Below are 17,852 nucleotides of genomic sequence, written 5' to 3' on the forward strand. Positions count from 1 at the left end.
GAAAAAACACAAATCCATGAGTATTTTCCCCTAACACAAAATGCTTTGGACAGCTGCTTGAAATCTCTCCAAAGTTCTCCTTTTCTCAACATTCGTTCAATTGTTACTTATCAGTGAGAAAGAAATGGAGGAGCCTGATGTGTCTTTAAGCACTTGGGAAATTATTTTTTAACCAACAGGCAGGAGCATGATGGCACCCAATCATGAATAGAAGACAGAGATGAAGCAACAAGAGTGAATGGGAGACAAAGAAAGAACACGCAGCCAATATGTTTAACAGGGAATCCTGAATGAGCAAATGCAGATGGGGGGTCCCCTGTGGATCACATACCCCCTCGAGAGTATATATTCCAACAGGTATACACTTTTAGGGGCCTCAGCCATTTCATTTGTGGAAATCCACAGCCCTGTGGCTGTTTGTATAGCTCTAGGCTCTTCTTACACACTGGATGAGTGTCCTATCATAGGCACAAGGAGAGAAATGAGCTTCCATATTCACCAAGCTCCTCATATGCATTATGCCTCCAAGGATTCCATCCATATCCTCCACTGGAACACAGATGGGTTTCCCATATACTACATCTAAATAAAGACATATGAATATATACTATCATTGCCTCCCTACTAGACTGTAAATTCCATGAGGTGCATCTCACTGGCACCCACCCTCAAACACAAACACGTGCGCGCACCCCCCTCCCCCCATGGAGAACAGTGCTTTTTGTACATAGTGACACTTGGCAATTACTTTTGTCAAGATGACTTAATAAGGAACAAGGTTTTGCAAAACTCAGAATGGATTTCTGGGAAGTTCCTCATAGGTATAGCTACAGTTCTCTTAGGTTCTAAGAGGAATGTTTACCACCAGCCTCTACTCAGCACCCATCCAGAGCCTCTGAGACATCACCAACAGATCAAAAGGAGAACTGCAATAAAGTGTGCCAATTACAGTAGGTGGAGCATCCCAAATCTTGTACAAAATTGGAGGAAATCTATATATAAAGATAATTAGCCCTGTTCTAATCTAAAGAATACAAAATTTTACAACCTTTTTAATTATGGGGAGAGAGAATTAGAAACATGCTGCAAATGATGTACTTAAGCTTATATCACTGGAGTATAGGAACTGTCCCTGGTTACCCATTTTATTAAAATGTTCAATGTTACATGAGTACTGTTTAATGTGATGTTGAGGACAGAATTAGGCAATGACTACAAAAGATTTTATTGAATACCTACTATGTGCAAGACATGATAAGCCCATCTTTAACACTATTCTGCGAGACTAAGGGCCAGGCAGAAAGAAGCTTTATAAAGTACTCAAGGAACAGAAAAACAAACTAGGCAGCAGCATGAAGAGGAAACAATACAAGACTGGGGCATTAAGACACCTGGATTTAAATCTTGGCTCTGCCATCATGTGGTTCTGAATGACTCAGCCTTTCTGAGCTTCATTTTCATCATCTTTAAAGGGAGAATAATAATTATTGGAAGAAGTGCAACGGATAGAGAGGTGGTCTCAGAGTCAGGAAGACCGACCTCTGACACAGAGTGGCTGCTGGATAAGTCATTTAACCCCTGATGCACTCAATAAGCTCTCTAAGTCTAAGCTGCATGTCTGCACTGATGGGCAATATTCCTTCCACCAATGAAACTGCAGGATTTCTGGATAATGCTAATAATGATGATCAAACAATCCTTCATCTAGAGCTGGAAGGGACCTCAGGTACCACCTAGTTCAACAGCTTTGTTTTAGAAATAAGGAAACTGAGGCACAGGCAAGTGAAATGACAAAATTACACATTATCAATAGTGTCAAAGTCAGATTTAAACCCAGATTTTTTGACTAAAGAAAAATTATAATGATCCACCACAAAGATGAAAAGACTGAAACGATAAGGAGTAGTAATAGTAATGACACTCCTTACCTCAGACTCGTGAGATCAGAGAACATAAGTATAAGTACTTTTTAAGACGTGAAGTGCTAAGCAAAAGATGGATGGCAATAATGTTATTTGGGGGAAATGGCTGGTATTTGTAGCATTAGCTTCGGTCTCTTAAGTTTCTTCTCTTCAAAAAACAATTATTCAAAATATCAAGGAATACCTGTCTAAATTTCAGCACAACTGAAGTTTATCTGAGACCTAAAACACAATTATGTAATAACCATTATGCCACCCTTGTGAAATGGAGCCACCAGAGGGGTTACTTCTTAGCAGCTTCACAAAAGATGCGGTTTTGACACCTAAGAAAAAGCTGTGGTCACTGAATATTCTGGAAAGCCGAGCATCAAGGGATTTTTGGATAACAGGTACTTCCAATCCAGAGGAGAGGCTTTGGTGTTTGTCTTCCTCCTCCCTCACATTTGGGAACACGGCTTTGGCTCTGGCAAGTCTGCTCAGTGCCATTTAGCATTAAGGAACCAAAGAATTTCCTAGTGCTTGAATATTAACAGAAGATTCTTTTGCCCGTGTTCCACAGTCCATTCCTTTGTATGGACAAGCTTCCTAAATGAACTGAAGTCAGTTTTGCTCTATCAAAAGGCTTTTAACAGATAGACTTTGGTTCAAGGTTCTTCAAATACACAGCTGGGCAATTCATATACTATGTTAATAACCATAGGCTCTTTATGTTTAATTTATTCAAAACTATTCACACACTCTATATGCATATTCTTTGGGACCATCTTCAAACGTATGTCCAAATGCAGCATACTTAATGTAAGGTTAATGGACAATATCCATTCTTCCCAGCAGATGATATAAGAACAGCAATACATTACATGCTCAAATATCATTATCCAAAGCGACAATCATAAATGTTCATTGTTTCCTTTAAAGCTACAACTCAACCTTTTCCAACTGGGAAACAGACTAAGCAGTGGAGAACATGCAGGCACACTTTTACCAAGGTACTCATGTCAGTCAAGGCATGTTTCAGACTGATTCTTCTCATAAGCCATCAATATTAGAATTTTCTTTAGTGAAACTTTCTCAGATCATGGATTTGGAGTTTGAAGGTACCATTGAAACCATATAGAACAGGCGCCTCCTTTTGCAGATAAGGAAAATCTGTCCCAAAGAGATTCAATAACTGTCCATGCTCAGAGAGGTAATAAGGGGGCAGTGCCAAGATTCCAACTCAGTTCCCCTGATTCTCACAATCTCTCACTCTTTCCACGCATCCCTCTGTCAAGCTCAGCAACTCGAATCCACCAATACTAGGATCTAGCTTCAATCAGTAAAATCATATCCACTGAGTTCTAATTTATTTAAATGTTAAGAGCTTTTGCCTTACTTACTGGGGCCTAGACTTCCACACCACTTAGTGACAGTCTTCTTATCCTGCTTCTCTACTCAGACCTCCATCAGCACTTTGAATTCCACCCCTAGTCTCCCCCTACCCCAGCACACACACTCCAATAGGTGAGCTTCTGCCTTAACCTGCGAGACCCAGGCTTCTGTGATGCATCCTGCCTATCTCCTCACCATTTCCCTGCTTAAGTCTCCTCTACTGCCCGCCTTCTTTCCCTTTATTTTTCTACCATCAGTTTTCTTTGTTGTTGTTCAGTTATTTCAGTTGTTATCAGACTCTCTGTGACTCCATTTGGGGTTTTCTTGACAAGGATACTAGACTGGTTTGGCATTTCCTTCTCTAGCTCATCTGACAGATAAGGAAACTGAAGCACACAGGGTTAAGTGACTTGTCTATGGTCACACTGCTAGTTAGCATCTGAGACCAAATTTGAACTCATGAAGATGTCTTCTGGATTCCAAGCCCAGCATCCTCTCCATGGCGCCATCTAGCTGCCCTTTTCTAGCACTATTTTATATGTTGTCTTACCCCATTAGTGTCTAAGCTCCTTAAAAATAGGGACTCTCACTGTATTTGGATTCCTAGAACTTAGCACAGTACCTGGTAAATCAATGCTTAATAAATGTCTTATCTTTCTATCAATCAACCGATCCACTGATCTATTTAATCTATGACGAATCTACAGTTAAATGATTTTTTTCCAAGTCAGGTTCTGAAGATTCTTTTAGCATCAAAAACAACTTTTTAAGCCCTAAATGGCATTAAGTTTAGGGGTTGTGCTCAAAGTCAATCAACCCCTCTACTACTTGGTTTATAAGAATTATGACACAGAATACTTCCCATGCTCCAGTGTCTAATTTCACTGCATCCCCAGGGTCTAGCCTGGTATATCTTAGCTGCTTGAGCAAACGTTTTCTGAGTGTGCACCACATACGTTCTCACTTCTTCCTGCTTTTGTCCATGGACATGAACCCACACTGAGCCATTAAGAGAAGGGGTACAGACCTACAGAGAAGCCTCCTCAAGCAAAATGCTTTTCAGCTCCAATGAGAAAGACCTCCACATTCCTACACAGCAAAACAAAGTAACTCCAACAGTCAGTTTTCCCTCTATCAGTTAAGGAGGCACAGAGTGTTTGGGGTATACAAATTGCAAGATTTTTCATAATAGCAAGCAAGCTAACCAGAGTCTCCTGGAATCAATCCATTTTTTCCCATGTCTTCTTGGTCATCTGTGCCTTTAACCCCTCACCAGCTTCCATGGTATTTCACACTTCCATACAAAAGAGCACTTTTCTTGCATTCAAAATGGGCATTTTGCCAACCATGGCTGTCCGCTGGCATATAGGAAACCCGGTTAACTAAAAGCCCAAACCAGCAATATCACGCTGCATCTGACAAAAGGTGACCAAGCCAGAAAAAATGATTGTGTTTGATTAGCTTGGTAACGGGGCTTGGAATCAGGATTGTCATGACTTGGAACTCAACATAGGAGGCATCTTGGAAGCTACAGGACCCTTATTTTTCTCCAGTTGTATAATGAGACAGCCTTGTTATCGTTTGGTGTGTGCCTTATGGTCCACCAGGTGAAAATGCAAGTATAAATTGAGAACATTGTTTATAGCAATAATCACCAGAACAATGAAGCAATAAACAACTTGAAATCTGTGACCTACTACCCAGGAAATCTTGGCAAGGGACTGGATTTGTCCTTCAACTTAGAAACTGTGTGCCTGCCTACAGATGGGAAGAAGTTTCACTTTAAGGAATGAAAAAAATATTTTCCCAGGCTCAGGGCTGCTTCAATTAATGCTTGCCTTATTTGGGAAAAAAAGAAATTCGCCAGAGTGTTAGCGTAGTTTTATATGCAGCAAACTGGCAATGTTTGGAAACAAAAAACTTTTGGACAAGGGCACTTACAGCATCATTATCACATTCTGAGAGCCCTGAAACATTAAGTACTTCAAGAGTCAAAGAAAAGGTGGAGAAACAGTAGTAACTTCACAGACAACCGGATTTAAACAAGGGAGCTTTAGACTAAATCTGGGTCCACATGCATATTTATGGTGAAATAACACACACGTGCATTTATGTTATAAAATTGTTACAGGTAGGCATACTTATGTAATTTATCTAATGTTCTTTTACATTCATGCTTACTAGGGTTTCATGCAATTTATTAAGTTTTCAGTCTGGCCTGCAGCAAAGGGGAAAATAAAAGCAGATGTGAACTTCTCCTATTTAAATGTTCACCAACCTCCTGCAGAGCATGTAACCAGCTGGGAAATACCGATTACCACGACCTCTGCATCTACCATTCAACGACTGCCCTGCTCCTGCCCTTCTCCCTCCCATCTATCTGTCTCTTCCTCACCCCCCCAACCCCCCACCATCCAATGAATTCTGAGTTTTTGGTTTTTAATGGTGACAGTACATAAGTATGCTGCTGAGTTCCAGGGACATTAGTGTCCTAATCAGGGCTCCAAACCTCCACTAAAATCTCTTTCTCTGCTTCAGTCTGAGAATAAGAAAATCAGGAAAAGAAAAGTTGGTGCCTACAGGCCCTAAAAGAGACCAATAAAAAATAACCCTAACTCCAGAGTAAGAAAGATAGAAAGAATGTGATCTTAGTATGGAAGAAAAAGAAATTTCTTTGGGCATCAGTTTACTCATCTCTAAGATAAGGATAATAAGAATTAGCCTGCTTAACTTCATGGAATTGTGAAGATCAAAGTAATGGGATAATATGTGAAAATTCTGGTACAAGTGTAAGAAGGAGGTTTGCCTTTCAAGTAAAATGTCAGTCATTTCTGCAGTACTGGCTCTCAGTCTTTTTCTATTTGAAGAAATCTGGTAGTAGTTTCTGGACCAGAGCTACAGAGACTAGAGTCCTTCTTCTCTTCTGGCTCCTCAGATTTTTCTTAATATTTGCCCAAATCTCTTGTTATTTTCCCATTCCACCTGCTTCTATTTTACCCTAATCCCTAATTCTCCTTGACTAATTACTTTTGTTCCCCTATTAGAATGTGAATACCTTGAAAACAGGGGCTCTCTTCTTTTCTATTAGTATCCCCAGTGCTTAGTATATACAGTGCTTGAACATACTATGCGCTTAATATATCCTTTTTATTCATTCACTTATTCATTCATTCCTCAAAAAGCAAATTTTGGCTCTGAAAGTTACTCATTCCCTGGGACTCACAGGAAACATTCAAGACTGGTCCAATGAAAGGTCTTAAGAGGAGGGAAATGAAGGAGAACACAGAACTAATAAATCACTCCAACATGGAACCAAGAGCCTGAGTTTAGGAGAATCAAAATGACATCATATCCTGGTATCAATTTTCATTTAAACTAAATAAAATGTCTAAATAAAGTTAGTCAAGATCTTCCTCTTTATCATACCACTCATCCTCTCACTCTGGAGAAGAGAAATATAATGACGCTTTTAATTCTACATGAGTCTGCTTATCAGGAAAAGGGATCACCTTAACATCTTCTTTCTCCCTGGCCTCTCTTGTGACCCTTCACTGCCGCTCCTCCTACAGGCGCTCTTCAAACTCCATCTGTCTTGGCTAGCTTTTCAGGTTCCTTCCTATCCTTTAAACTTAGGTATCCCCAAAGGTGGCTGGGGGCCCTCCTGTATTCTTTACCTTCTCTTTCTTGGTGAACTCACGGGTGCTTAGTACAGTGTCTGGCACATAGTAGGCTCTTAAATGTTGATTGATTACTCCCACAAGTTTCAACGATCAACTCAGAGTAGATGACACAGTGGGAAAAGACCAGCATTTAGAGTCAAGGACCCACACTGAAATCCTGACATTCCTCTTATGAGTCCTGTCTGGAAAATGGGGGAAACAGTGTTGGTACTATAGACTGAATGAGTTTATAGTGAAGATCAATGAAATAATTTGTATAAAATACTACATAAAAATGAAAACTGATGTTAAGTATGACTTCCAAATCTTTGTCTTCGCCTTTATCTCCCTATTTTTCCAAATCCCACGTGTCTTGTCTCTACTTACCTGTATATTCAGCCCTCAGTTATTACTTCCTCTCTACTCCCAGTACCGCTACCCTCCATCAGACCATCACATATATCATCACTAGACTATGGCAGTAGCTTCCAGTCTATTTCTCCTCCAATCTATGCTTCACATCACTACTTGAGTCATCTCGCTAATACACTACTCTGATTATTTCACTCTTGTCTGCAAAACCCTTTTATGCATCTCCATTATCTACCTAATAAAAGTATAAATTCCTGAGTCTGGCACTCAATGCTCTCTATAATCTGACCCTTGCCTACTTTTCCAGACTTATCTAATATTACTCACCTTCACATAAATGTTCAGTAAAACTGGACTACTCAGACTCCATTCTTATCTTTGCCTTCTCATGCTTCCTGGTCTTCATTTACCACATTCTCCCATTTCTGGAATGAAGTGTTATGTACCCCAGCACACCCCTCCCAATGCGTGTGCTGCAGTTCCTCCCTCCCTTCAAAGTCTAACTCTGTGATGTTTTTCATTGATCCCTTTGCCCAAAGGTTCTCAGAGAACCTTGCCTGGATCTCTCCTTTTCATTTATCACTTCTTCCCTTAAACCACAGTACTCATTAATTGACTGGGGGAGTGGAGACTAAGGGGCAGCCTAACACAGTGTAGCAAACCCTTAGCCTAAGACCTCCGTTTGAAATCTAACATTTAGAAGCCACTTGACCTTTCTGTGCCTCAGTTTAACAATATGTAAAATGAGGATAACAATGTGAAAAAAGTGTTTTCTAAACCTTGAATATCTATGCTAAATATTGTGAGCACCATGACAGCACAGTCTACTCTACTGCTTGTCCCTCTTTGTATCCCAAGTGCCTAATACATAATAGGTGCTCAATGAGTGTTGAATTCTTGAGTATTTATGGAAAATCCTCAAGTATACCATCTTACCTAGGTGATTGAGTGTGAGGAATGGGAAACAGGAAGGACCAGGAGAGAAATGTGCTTTCTTGAATGAATTATTGTTGTTGGCCAGCTAGGTGGTGAAGTAGAGCAGGTCCTAGAGTCAGGAAGACTCATCTTTCTGAGTTCAAATCTGTCCTCAGGACACTTACTAGCTAGGTGACCCTGGACAAGTCACTTAACCTTGTTTGCCTCGGTTTCTTCATCTGTAAAACTGTATTGGAAAAGGAAATGGCAAACCAGTCCAGTATCTTCACCAAGAAAACCCCAAATGGGGTCACAAACGGCCAAGACTAAAAGGACTGAATAGCAACAACAAAAGAAGAGAAATTTGCTTCCTTGAATGAATACGAATTCTATTTCTTTGAATGAGACAAAGGAGCTCATCCCCACAGACATAACAGAAATCACATATTTAAGGCTTCATAAAGTTTAGTAGAGTAGAAATTCAGAAAATCTAAATTCCAAGATGTTTCCATTCACTAAGAAACAGAGAAAGGGAAACAAAAATTCCTTCAATGTGCAATCCCATCCCCAAAAGGATGTATAGGAATGCTATGTGAAGAGCAAAAGAAACCTTATTGTTCATCTGCCCTAGTAAAAGATTCAGGAAATAACACCCTGGTCTATACCCATACAATACTAGAGTCCACTAAGGCCAAGCTTCAGGGCAACTCTAATGGAGCATAAGGTCTTGACCCCTCGTCCTTGGTTGAACTGGATTCCAGCTTTATAATGACTAAAGTCCTATGGAAAGCCCAATAAGCAATTAATTGGTTTGGTCTTTACCAAGAGGAGGAGAATTTTAATGGCTTCTAGGAACTAAAATCTCTATCCTTTCATTTTATATATATGTATAAAAAACCCTTTCCCTAGAAAAGTAGCACCAAAAAAAATTGGGATGAAGGAAGTGGATGGTAGGACATTTGAAGCCAGTATTAGAAGTGATATGGAAGTTTTGCCTCTAGAAATCCGTCATGTTCTATTTGTGCTAGACCATTCTAGGTAGGCGAGCTGATGTCGGCCACCATAGGTTAGGAATGTCATGAAGTACATTCCAGAAGACTATAACAAGTTAACGGTGGCATTAGTTTTTAACACTTGGAACCGAGAGAAAATTCAAAGAGGATTCCCTTGCTTTTTTATAATTCCCAACCATGGTTGCCCCTCCCTCTCCTCAGTTCTGAAAATTCCATGCAAATGATAAAAGCATTTCAAAATATCTTTCTCACTCCCCAGAATATAGAAAGTGGGATAAGAAGGAAAAACAATAGGGCTATAGTCAGGTGAAAATATACCAAGGAAGGCTTTCTAAAGGGACTGATACAGAAAAATTAATTCTTTTGGACTCCAGTGAATCAGGGATTCCCCAAGGCAAGATGAGATGACATCACAAGTTATACAGGTCCGCGTATGATCAATAATTATCAGAATGGGAAGTAAAAACCCAATTCATTCAGGTTCTGACCTCAAAAGGATACTGGGAGGGCAGCATTCTGTAAGCTTTAAAACCCTATATAAATCTAACTGTATCATGATGATGATCATCATCATCTTTTCATCTGCCTCACCCTGCTAAATTCTCCCCAACCAACTGAACAGGAAATTTGACAGGAAAACATCCTTTTCTTTCCATTACAAAGTCTAGAAGTCCTCAATGGTCTGGTCATTTTCCTTTCCTAAGATCAAAAGTGATTATCATCATCACAAAATATTTATTAATAAGAGAAAGACACACAAACAGAAGAATTTCTAAAATAAAAGGAAATAAAACTTCACTGTTTTCTACAGATCTAAAATCAGTGAATCTATGATTTTTTTTTCTCCTAAACTGTGGGATGGAGGGGAGGAGAGAAGAAGAGAAGCAGAGAAGCTTTAACAAAGTAAGCTTTTTTCTGTTGGCCAGCCCAGCATATAAAAAACTAGTCCGAAAAGGTTCCTCTCCTACCCTTTTCCCTTCCACAGCTACAAAAGAAAGACCTTAATTTCTTAAGTCACACATAGTTTTGTCCTCCTTGATCACTCTTTCACCCTTACTGGAGCTATGCCTTACTGGAGCTACAATTTATATACTAATAGCTAGCATTCATATATCTCTTTTAAGATTTACAAAGTGCTTTATAAATAGTATTTCAATTTATTCTCCTAACAACCCTGGGAGGCAGATGCTATTATTATCATCCCCATTTTAAAGATGAGGAAAATGAGGCAAAAAACAGTTACATGACTAAACAAAGGTTACATACACAGTTAGTAAAATTTGAACTCAAGCCTTTCTGATTAATGATCACAAACCACATTTATTTATCACTTTAGAGTTTACGAAGTTGTTACAATAATTTTGAGATGACAAGTACATATGTCTTTATCCCTATTTTACAGATGAGGAAACTGATGCTCAGATCTTAAGCAATTTGCTCATAGTAACACAGCTCTGCCATTAGAACTCCAGTTTTATGGCTCCAAGCCACTACCTGATCCCACACTGAACCTTGATACCCTTTACTGATAAGTCTAGTATGCTTTCACCTGCTGGTATAACTGAAGGCAAAAAGTTTTATCTAGTGAGATGAACTAAATAAGCTGGATTTCATCTAGCCCAATGAACCTTCACTACTGAGATGAAACTCCCAAACTGCCTGGCTACATCTCATCCTGTTGAAAACATTTAGGTAGTACATTTAAGGTTCATGTGAGACCAATAAAATACCAAGCAACATTGGCCTTCAAAATTACAGCTAAATTGGTTCTTTTAGTAAAGCATTAAAAAAAAACACAAAAGACAAACATCAACTTAAAATGAAAGCGCTACCTCAGCCTCTTAGTAGGCATCCGAGTTCCCATTCTGACTAGACAAGATAAAGGGAGGACGCACGGACATCAGGATCAGGACTGATTTTCAGTGGGTTAGCAAGTTAGTTTTCCAAAACACCAAACCACCAGGATGTATAAAATTCAACCATGCAGGAAACTTAGCTGCTATTCCTGTAAGCTTAATGGCCCTCTCCCACCTTCCCCCATCCTCCTTCTGACTACATCCTTCCTTGTGTATTTTGGGCATTTCATCATTACACAGAAAGAAAACCAAAGTGTGCTTCTAGGGAGAGAAAAATCAGTTTCGGTGGCTGGAAGATCTTGCCACAGCTTGTAATTTTCATGGAGGAAGTGACTTCCCGTCGGACAGGAAGCAGGAGCCAAGTCTGCCTTCAGCTGTAACAAAACCCCACATTTAACAGTTAAAGGGAGTGTCAGAGCAGACAGACTAACTTAAGCTCAAAAGGAGAAACTTAACACATTGAGGAAATCAGAGACACTAGAGAGGGGGGAAAAGTCTTCAGAAGCACTTATCTCACCAGAAATGGGAGTCTTTCAAGTTAAATCTCAATCCCAACTCCCATTTATTAAAACAAGTTTATCTAACAAACAAACCTCCTGCATTTCTGCCCTGAAGAAGCCAGTCCTGTAGCAACATACTCCTTTAAAGCCTCTGACTACATAATTACCAGGTGAGTTCTGAACTTTGCCCAGATAAAACCTGATGCATAGGGTTTTGCTATTTGTTTTTCTAATCAACTTCTTTGTGCCCCACCCTAACCCCTAAGATGGTGTAACTTTTTCTAACTTTCATGCTTTAAATTGAGACTAGAATACTTTATTGTCTAAAAATTCCAGCCACTTAAAGGGCTGGCTCCAAATATGTAGTCAGTTTTTACCATTAAAATAAATGTTGAATAACACTTTATTAAGCCACGAGGGTCAAAAAGAGAAATTATGTTTTAATCCACCTCCCACCTCAAGGAAATATAGACCACCTGGATGACCCTTCTCATTAATAATACACTGTGAAAGAATCACATCCGATCTCTTAAGAAAATTAAAAACAACAAACAACAACAACAACAACAAACACAAAAACCATCAAAAAGGGGCAAAAGTGTGGCAGAAATGCAGAAAGAACAGCCTTATCACCTGGCATGTTTAATGGTTTCCCAATCGAAATGCCATTTTCTGACCTTCTTCCTTCTCTCAGTAATTCCCTAGCCTGCCTGGGCAGTAAACAGTTAATATCCCACTCTCCCCTGCTGCCTTCGAAAACCAAGGAAACAATTGAGACATTGTCCAGTGAACAAGACTCCCAGGGACTGCCATTTTTGTTTATGTCCCAGTTCTCAGCCTGTCAATTTCCACTAGACACGTTAAAGACTGACCCACACCAATACAGTCCGCCAGTGAGCTGAAAAGGCTACACTTCATTTATTTTATTAAAGCTTTGGTGTCTGTTTTTGATTCAAACTCCAACCCTCCCCACCCCCGCCTTTTCCCCAGAAAGTTGCCTCCTAACTGGAGCTGTGTTGCAATTCCTTCTGTGGACAGATTGCCAAGAAAAGTAACAAAATATTTTCAAATACCAATGTTTGCATGGATTTGCCAGAAAAGAGTGAGGAGGGTGAGGGTGGGGGCTGCACCCAGCCTGAAAGCCTCATGTTTTTATATAGCCTTAAAAATATTCCTCCAAAATGTGTGCATGATTGTGGAATATACTAACTTTCCAACTCCACTTGCAAAAAAATTTTAGAAGATGCCTAGGTATAGCTGAACATTTTACAGTGTAAAATGCCCCCACACACACACACTCTTCACTTAATTCCCTATCTACATTTTCAGAAAAACTAGTTTTCATGTCTAAATCAGTCCCAGGACATGGAGACCCTTCCCCTTTCCACTGCCCCTCCTTTGGAGTGTGTGTTTTTTTATTGGTTGTATTCCTGATACTTTATCTATACAAAAAGCATACACAGCAGTTAGCACCATTTCCTGTTTGCAGAATGAGCTCTGACTATATCACACCCTGCGTTGCTGCTATGGAATGTGGAGCACATGGTTGTTCTGAACGGCAGAAGCAATGCTGTCCCACTGCTTTATATCAAATGCTGTCATTCTCTTCATGGAGGTCTCTCTTTTTCCCACCCCTATCCTCATGGGCTCCCAGGAAGAAGTACAACACACACACACACACACACACACACACACACAGAGTCCTCTAGACCCAACTTCAAAACAACCCCAAACCAGAACACCTTGAAAATGAACTGGAATTCAAGGACCTGTGGGAAAGTTCATATCCTTTTCCCACTCTAAGTCTCAGCATCTTCATCGGTAACAGGAGCAGGGCTGGAACAAGTGATGTACAAGTTTTCTTTCAGCCCTAACATCTGCTGGGTTGTTGGGGTCTTCTTTTAAAACACATTTCAAGTGATTCCACTCTTACCCTCCCTCAACTCCCCGGCTTTTGCAGACTTTGTTGAGATGTCTTCTTCTTTCCCAGCAGCCAAGTAAGTCAAGGGATGGGCTGGAAGCCGTTATGGTTCTTTGCCATGATGCTGCCTAAGAAAGTGCCACAGATTTTCACATTCTCTTTTCTTGGCATTCAGGAGCCTGTCATGGTCTGGCTCTCCTTGCTAGTGCCCCACCTTTTAGGCACTCAGTTCAGACAGGCATATTTGTTGTCCAATCACCAATACTTCCTTCCACAAGTTCCCTCCCCCTTAACCCCCACAAGTGTTTGGCCATCATCCTCACTGCCCACTCTTTGTTCAGAATGAAGGATTTTTTTTTTGCTTCTCGTATAAACTCAAAAGCAGGCCTCTTCAGAACCTAACAAGTCTCCATTCTGCCTCTACCCCAAGTTCAAAACATGAGACCCCCAAATAGGTGGTGATACATTTACAGCATGTTTGAAAATAACAAGCTATTCTCTCCTATTTCCTAAAAGGAAACCCTGTTGAGCAGGAATATGTTATTTCTGGTCCAAGGTTAAAAGACAGTCTCTGTGGGGCAAAGGTGATTAGAGTTTGGAGATTACCACTGCCCCTTTTGTTTTAAATCCTTTCAAGCCTTCCTCAGTTGGTAGTTTAATACCTGAATGGAAGAAGCTCATATGGCAGAAGGCATGCCTCAGCGGGTGGGTTTCATATCACTATAGCCTTCCCTTCCATTTTAAAATCTCATCCCACATCCTTCAGCAAAGAAACAGTGGGAAAAGTAACATAAATGGAACTGGTGCGTCCCATAATTCATTTGTGGCTCTGTAGAAGCTATAGGTTAAGCTGTACTCATCGGATAAATTTAGATCAAAGAATTTTACAATCTTGAAAGGTGGGTTTTCCTTAGCCATTCCCAAAATACCTTCTGCTTTTTATTCCCTCATGTTTGCTGAAGGATGTATATGCAAAATACATTTTTTTTCTGAAGTTACAGAGAAACACAAAGACACAGATACACACACATACAGATAAATACAGAGATACACTCACACCCGTGTACACTCTCACACCCATGTACATTTTCAGAGCTGGAATCTTGAAACCCCGGAGCTGGAAGGCTCATCCAATCAAATTTCTTGTCCTACACACAAACAGCCTCTAAAGAACCTCTCACAACACGGTCATCTAGTCTCTGCTGGAACAGGGGCTACGATACTCCTAGGTACGTTAGTGAGTGCCCACTTGCATCCCTCAGCTGCTTTCTAGTCATCCCAAAGGATGCCCACTCTCAGAAGTAGTGAAGATAGGTAATGTCCCACTTGTAAGAGAAACATTTGGCAAAAATCTATGCCCTGGAACTTTTCACAGATTGATTACATTAAGGATTGGGGGATTAGAGCAGTAGAAGCATTGGTAAACTAACAGGATCTTGAAGTACATTATGACTGCTCAATAAGGAGCCAAGGTAGAGTTTCTAAGCACTAAGCTTGAATGTTACAAATACTGTGACTGTTTTTTTTTTAATGACATGAAGAAGGAAGCTTCAGATACTGCTCTTTGGGGTTCAAGGAATCTAGTTATAGCCACTTTAACCAAGTCACTTAACCATTCTAGGCCTCCGATCCCTCATGTACAAAAAGAAAGGGTTACATTAGATGCCCCCTAGGATCTCTCCAAGTCCTAACATTCTATTAGTCTATAAAATGTGGATCTCTTCTGTTTTCGCTATAGTATAGTCTTATGATTAGTTTTTGTCATAGTTTCTTCAGTTTGCCTTTTTTCTTCTGTCTTTATTTTTCTCTCTTTTTTTAAAAAATTTCCCTCCTTTCTTTCAAGTACCAATCAAATAAGAAATAACTGCTACCATGACTTTCAGATGACTCGCACTCCTGCCCTTCTATCTTCCAGAAAAGAAGAGAATCTACAAGTACAATCTTCTCTCTAAGAAGGAAGGTTTAAGCCATCTAACAACACTATCATCTCCCTTCACTTAGATTGCTGCTGAAGATAAATTTCCACAGAAACTGTTGTCAAGTAGGGTATGCCCAATCAAAAGCATCCTTCTCTTCTTGGATTTCCCTAAGAAACTGCTGCAGACCAATGACCCACCCACTGTGGAGCATTGTAAGGCAAGGTTATGGGGCAGTAAGACAGACAGTCACTTCCACAGAAAAAGAGGAGCCATAGATAATAAAGTTCTTGGTGCTCAATCTCCAAAGGACCAAGATAGGAAATAATCTAAACAATGCTCTTGAAAAGGCTCCCTTCATTCACTCTGACTGAATGATACATGTTACCCTGATGAAATAAATGACAACATCCCAAATTGCCTGCCTTAGATGGCTTCATGTTGTATAAGGAGACAGAAAATATCAGAGACTAGAATACTCTGTAAGGAACAAGGGGCTTCACAGAACAGCTGGGCTTGAAGGAACCTTAAAGGTGATGTTGTCTGCTTGAAGTCCATCATTTTACAGATGGAGAAACTAAGGCTCAGGAAGGCAATCTGATCTGCTGCTCACTTCTTGCACTATTTCAGGTCTAAGTCACTTAAGACTTTGTCAATAGCACCCCACTTGTTACGTCAGTTTAGCAGCCAGCCCCTGTCTCATGGAAGTCACTAAGTGAACACATGGATTTATGGAATACCCAAAGTACTAGTACAACTGTATTGGGATACTCACCTTGGTTATACAGATTTCATTTTAAGCAAAATAAAAAAGTAAAATAATCTTTAAATACCAAGGTTTCTGTGAGGCATTTTTTTTCTTTTTAAGCTTTCATTGATGGGAATCTATATGATTCATATTATTGATATAACTTATTCATATCACTGATATAATATTATTATGTTACTGACAAAATTTAAAGTTTTTTTTCCCCTGCTAGGCCAAACTGTGGTTTAAAGTTACGCATTTGGTATTTTAAATCCTCTAATTTATGTGTCTTTCTGGAAAGGCTCCATGGTCATTACATTAAAGAGTATTGCATCTACCACTGCAACTGAAGATGAAAATAAAACACATCCAAATATTATGATCCAATTTTGTGTAAAAGCACACTGGGACTTGAGGAAAATGGTGGATAAGTTAAAGGAACTTCCCTTCTCTCGGCCTCAGTTTCCTCATCTGTAAAATGAGGTGGTCTTGGACTAAATGACCTATAAATTTCCTTCTGGTGCAAGGAGTCTATGTTTCCATAATTCTGTATCTCATTTTAAGCACACCTGATTATTTTAAAAAGAACAAAAACACCCACATTTAAGAAAAACTGAATTTTTAAAAATTAAATTAAAAATTAAATTAGAAGATGATTATTTGATTTTCAAAAGGGATGTTCACTTTATCAAAATATTCACAATAAGATTCTTTCAAATTAACTGCTCCCATAGTATACCTAAAGGAAACATTAGCATGTTAGTAGAAATAGCACAGGATTCAGAATGGAGAGATTTAGGGTCAGATTCCAGTCTGTACTTCACTAATTGTGTGACTTGGTGACTTAGCTAAAGTCTCTTCCCCTCCCTGGGGCTGTTTCTTTATCTGCAAAATAAAGGATCTGTAAACAAGATAAATCTCCAAAATGCCAGGCTCTTAATCTATGATCTTGCCATAAAACAGTATTCCATATTAAATGTATCTCTCTCTCTCTCTCTCTCTCTCACACACACACACACACACACACACACACACACACACACAATTTGTAGGAACATATATACTACAAAAAGTGAAACCTCCCGCTTTCATTGAGAGTAAAAACATAGGATTTAGAGCTGGAATGAACAGTAGATATAGTAGATACCCATCTCATCCAACTGACATTTTACAGATAAGAAAACTAAGGTCTAGCATGATTAAGAAAGTTGCCCAAACTCCCACAGGTATCAGAGAGTCCATTTTCAAAGCCAGGTCCCCCAACTCTGAATCTGGTCTTCATGAAAACTTGGATAGCATATTGCTGACTTGGCCTTGATAGAGCACCTAGAGATGCTCTAGGATCCAGAAATGAGATAGATTTCACATCACCCAAGCAGCAATAAGATATAAGGGAAAGGACACCCAGATGGAAATCAGGAGACCTGAGTTTTTGTATGAACTATGTCACTCACTCAGTAACTGTGATCTTGGGCAAGGAACTTCATATCTCAGGGACTCCGTTATTTTAAGTGTGAAATGAAGATAGGAAAAGGTAAAGTGACCATCTTGGAGGAAATGACCAAAAGATATTGTCTCGTTCTGACATTCCATGGTTCTATTTGTAAATAAAGAACAATATCTGACTCTAAGTTCACGATAATCAAGGCTCCCAACAGA

At 39.6% G+C, this 17,852-nt stretch overlaps 1 protein-coding gene across 44 annotated transcripts in view; it reads right to left on the reverse strand.

Annotated features, from left to right (window-relative positions):
• The window catches only part of TCF7L2 (transcription factor 7 like 2), a 236,703-nt gene that overhangs the window by 108,002 nt on the left and 110,849 nt on the right, over positions 1–17,852 (reverse strand). The gene's annotated exons all lie outside the window — the stretch shown is intronic.

This window comes from Phascolarctos cinereus, unplaced genomic scaffold, assembly GCF_003287225.1.
Source record: "Phascolarctos cinereus isolate Bilbo 61053 unplaced genomic scaffold, phaCin_HiC Scaffold_3;HRSCAF=262, whole genome shotgun sequence".
Classification (NCBI taxonomy): domain Eukaryota; kingdom Metazoa; phylum Chordata; class Mammalia; order Diprotodontia; family Phascolarctidae; genus Phascolarctos; species Phascolarctos cinereus.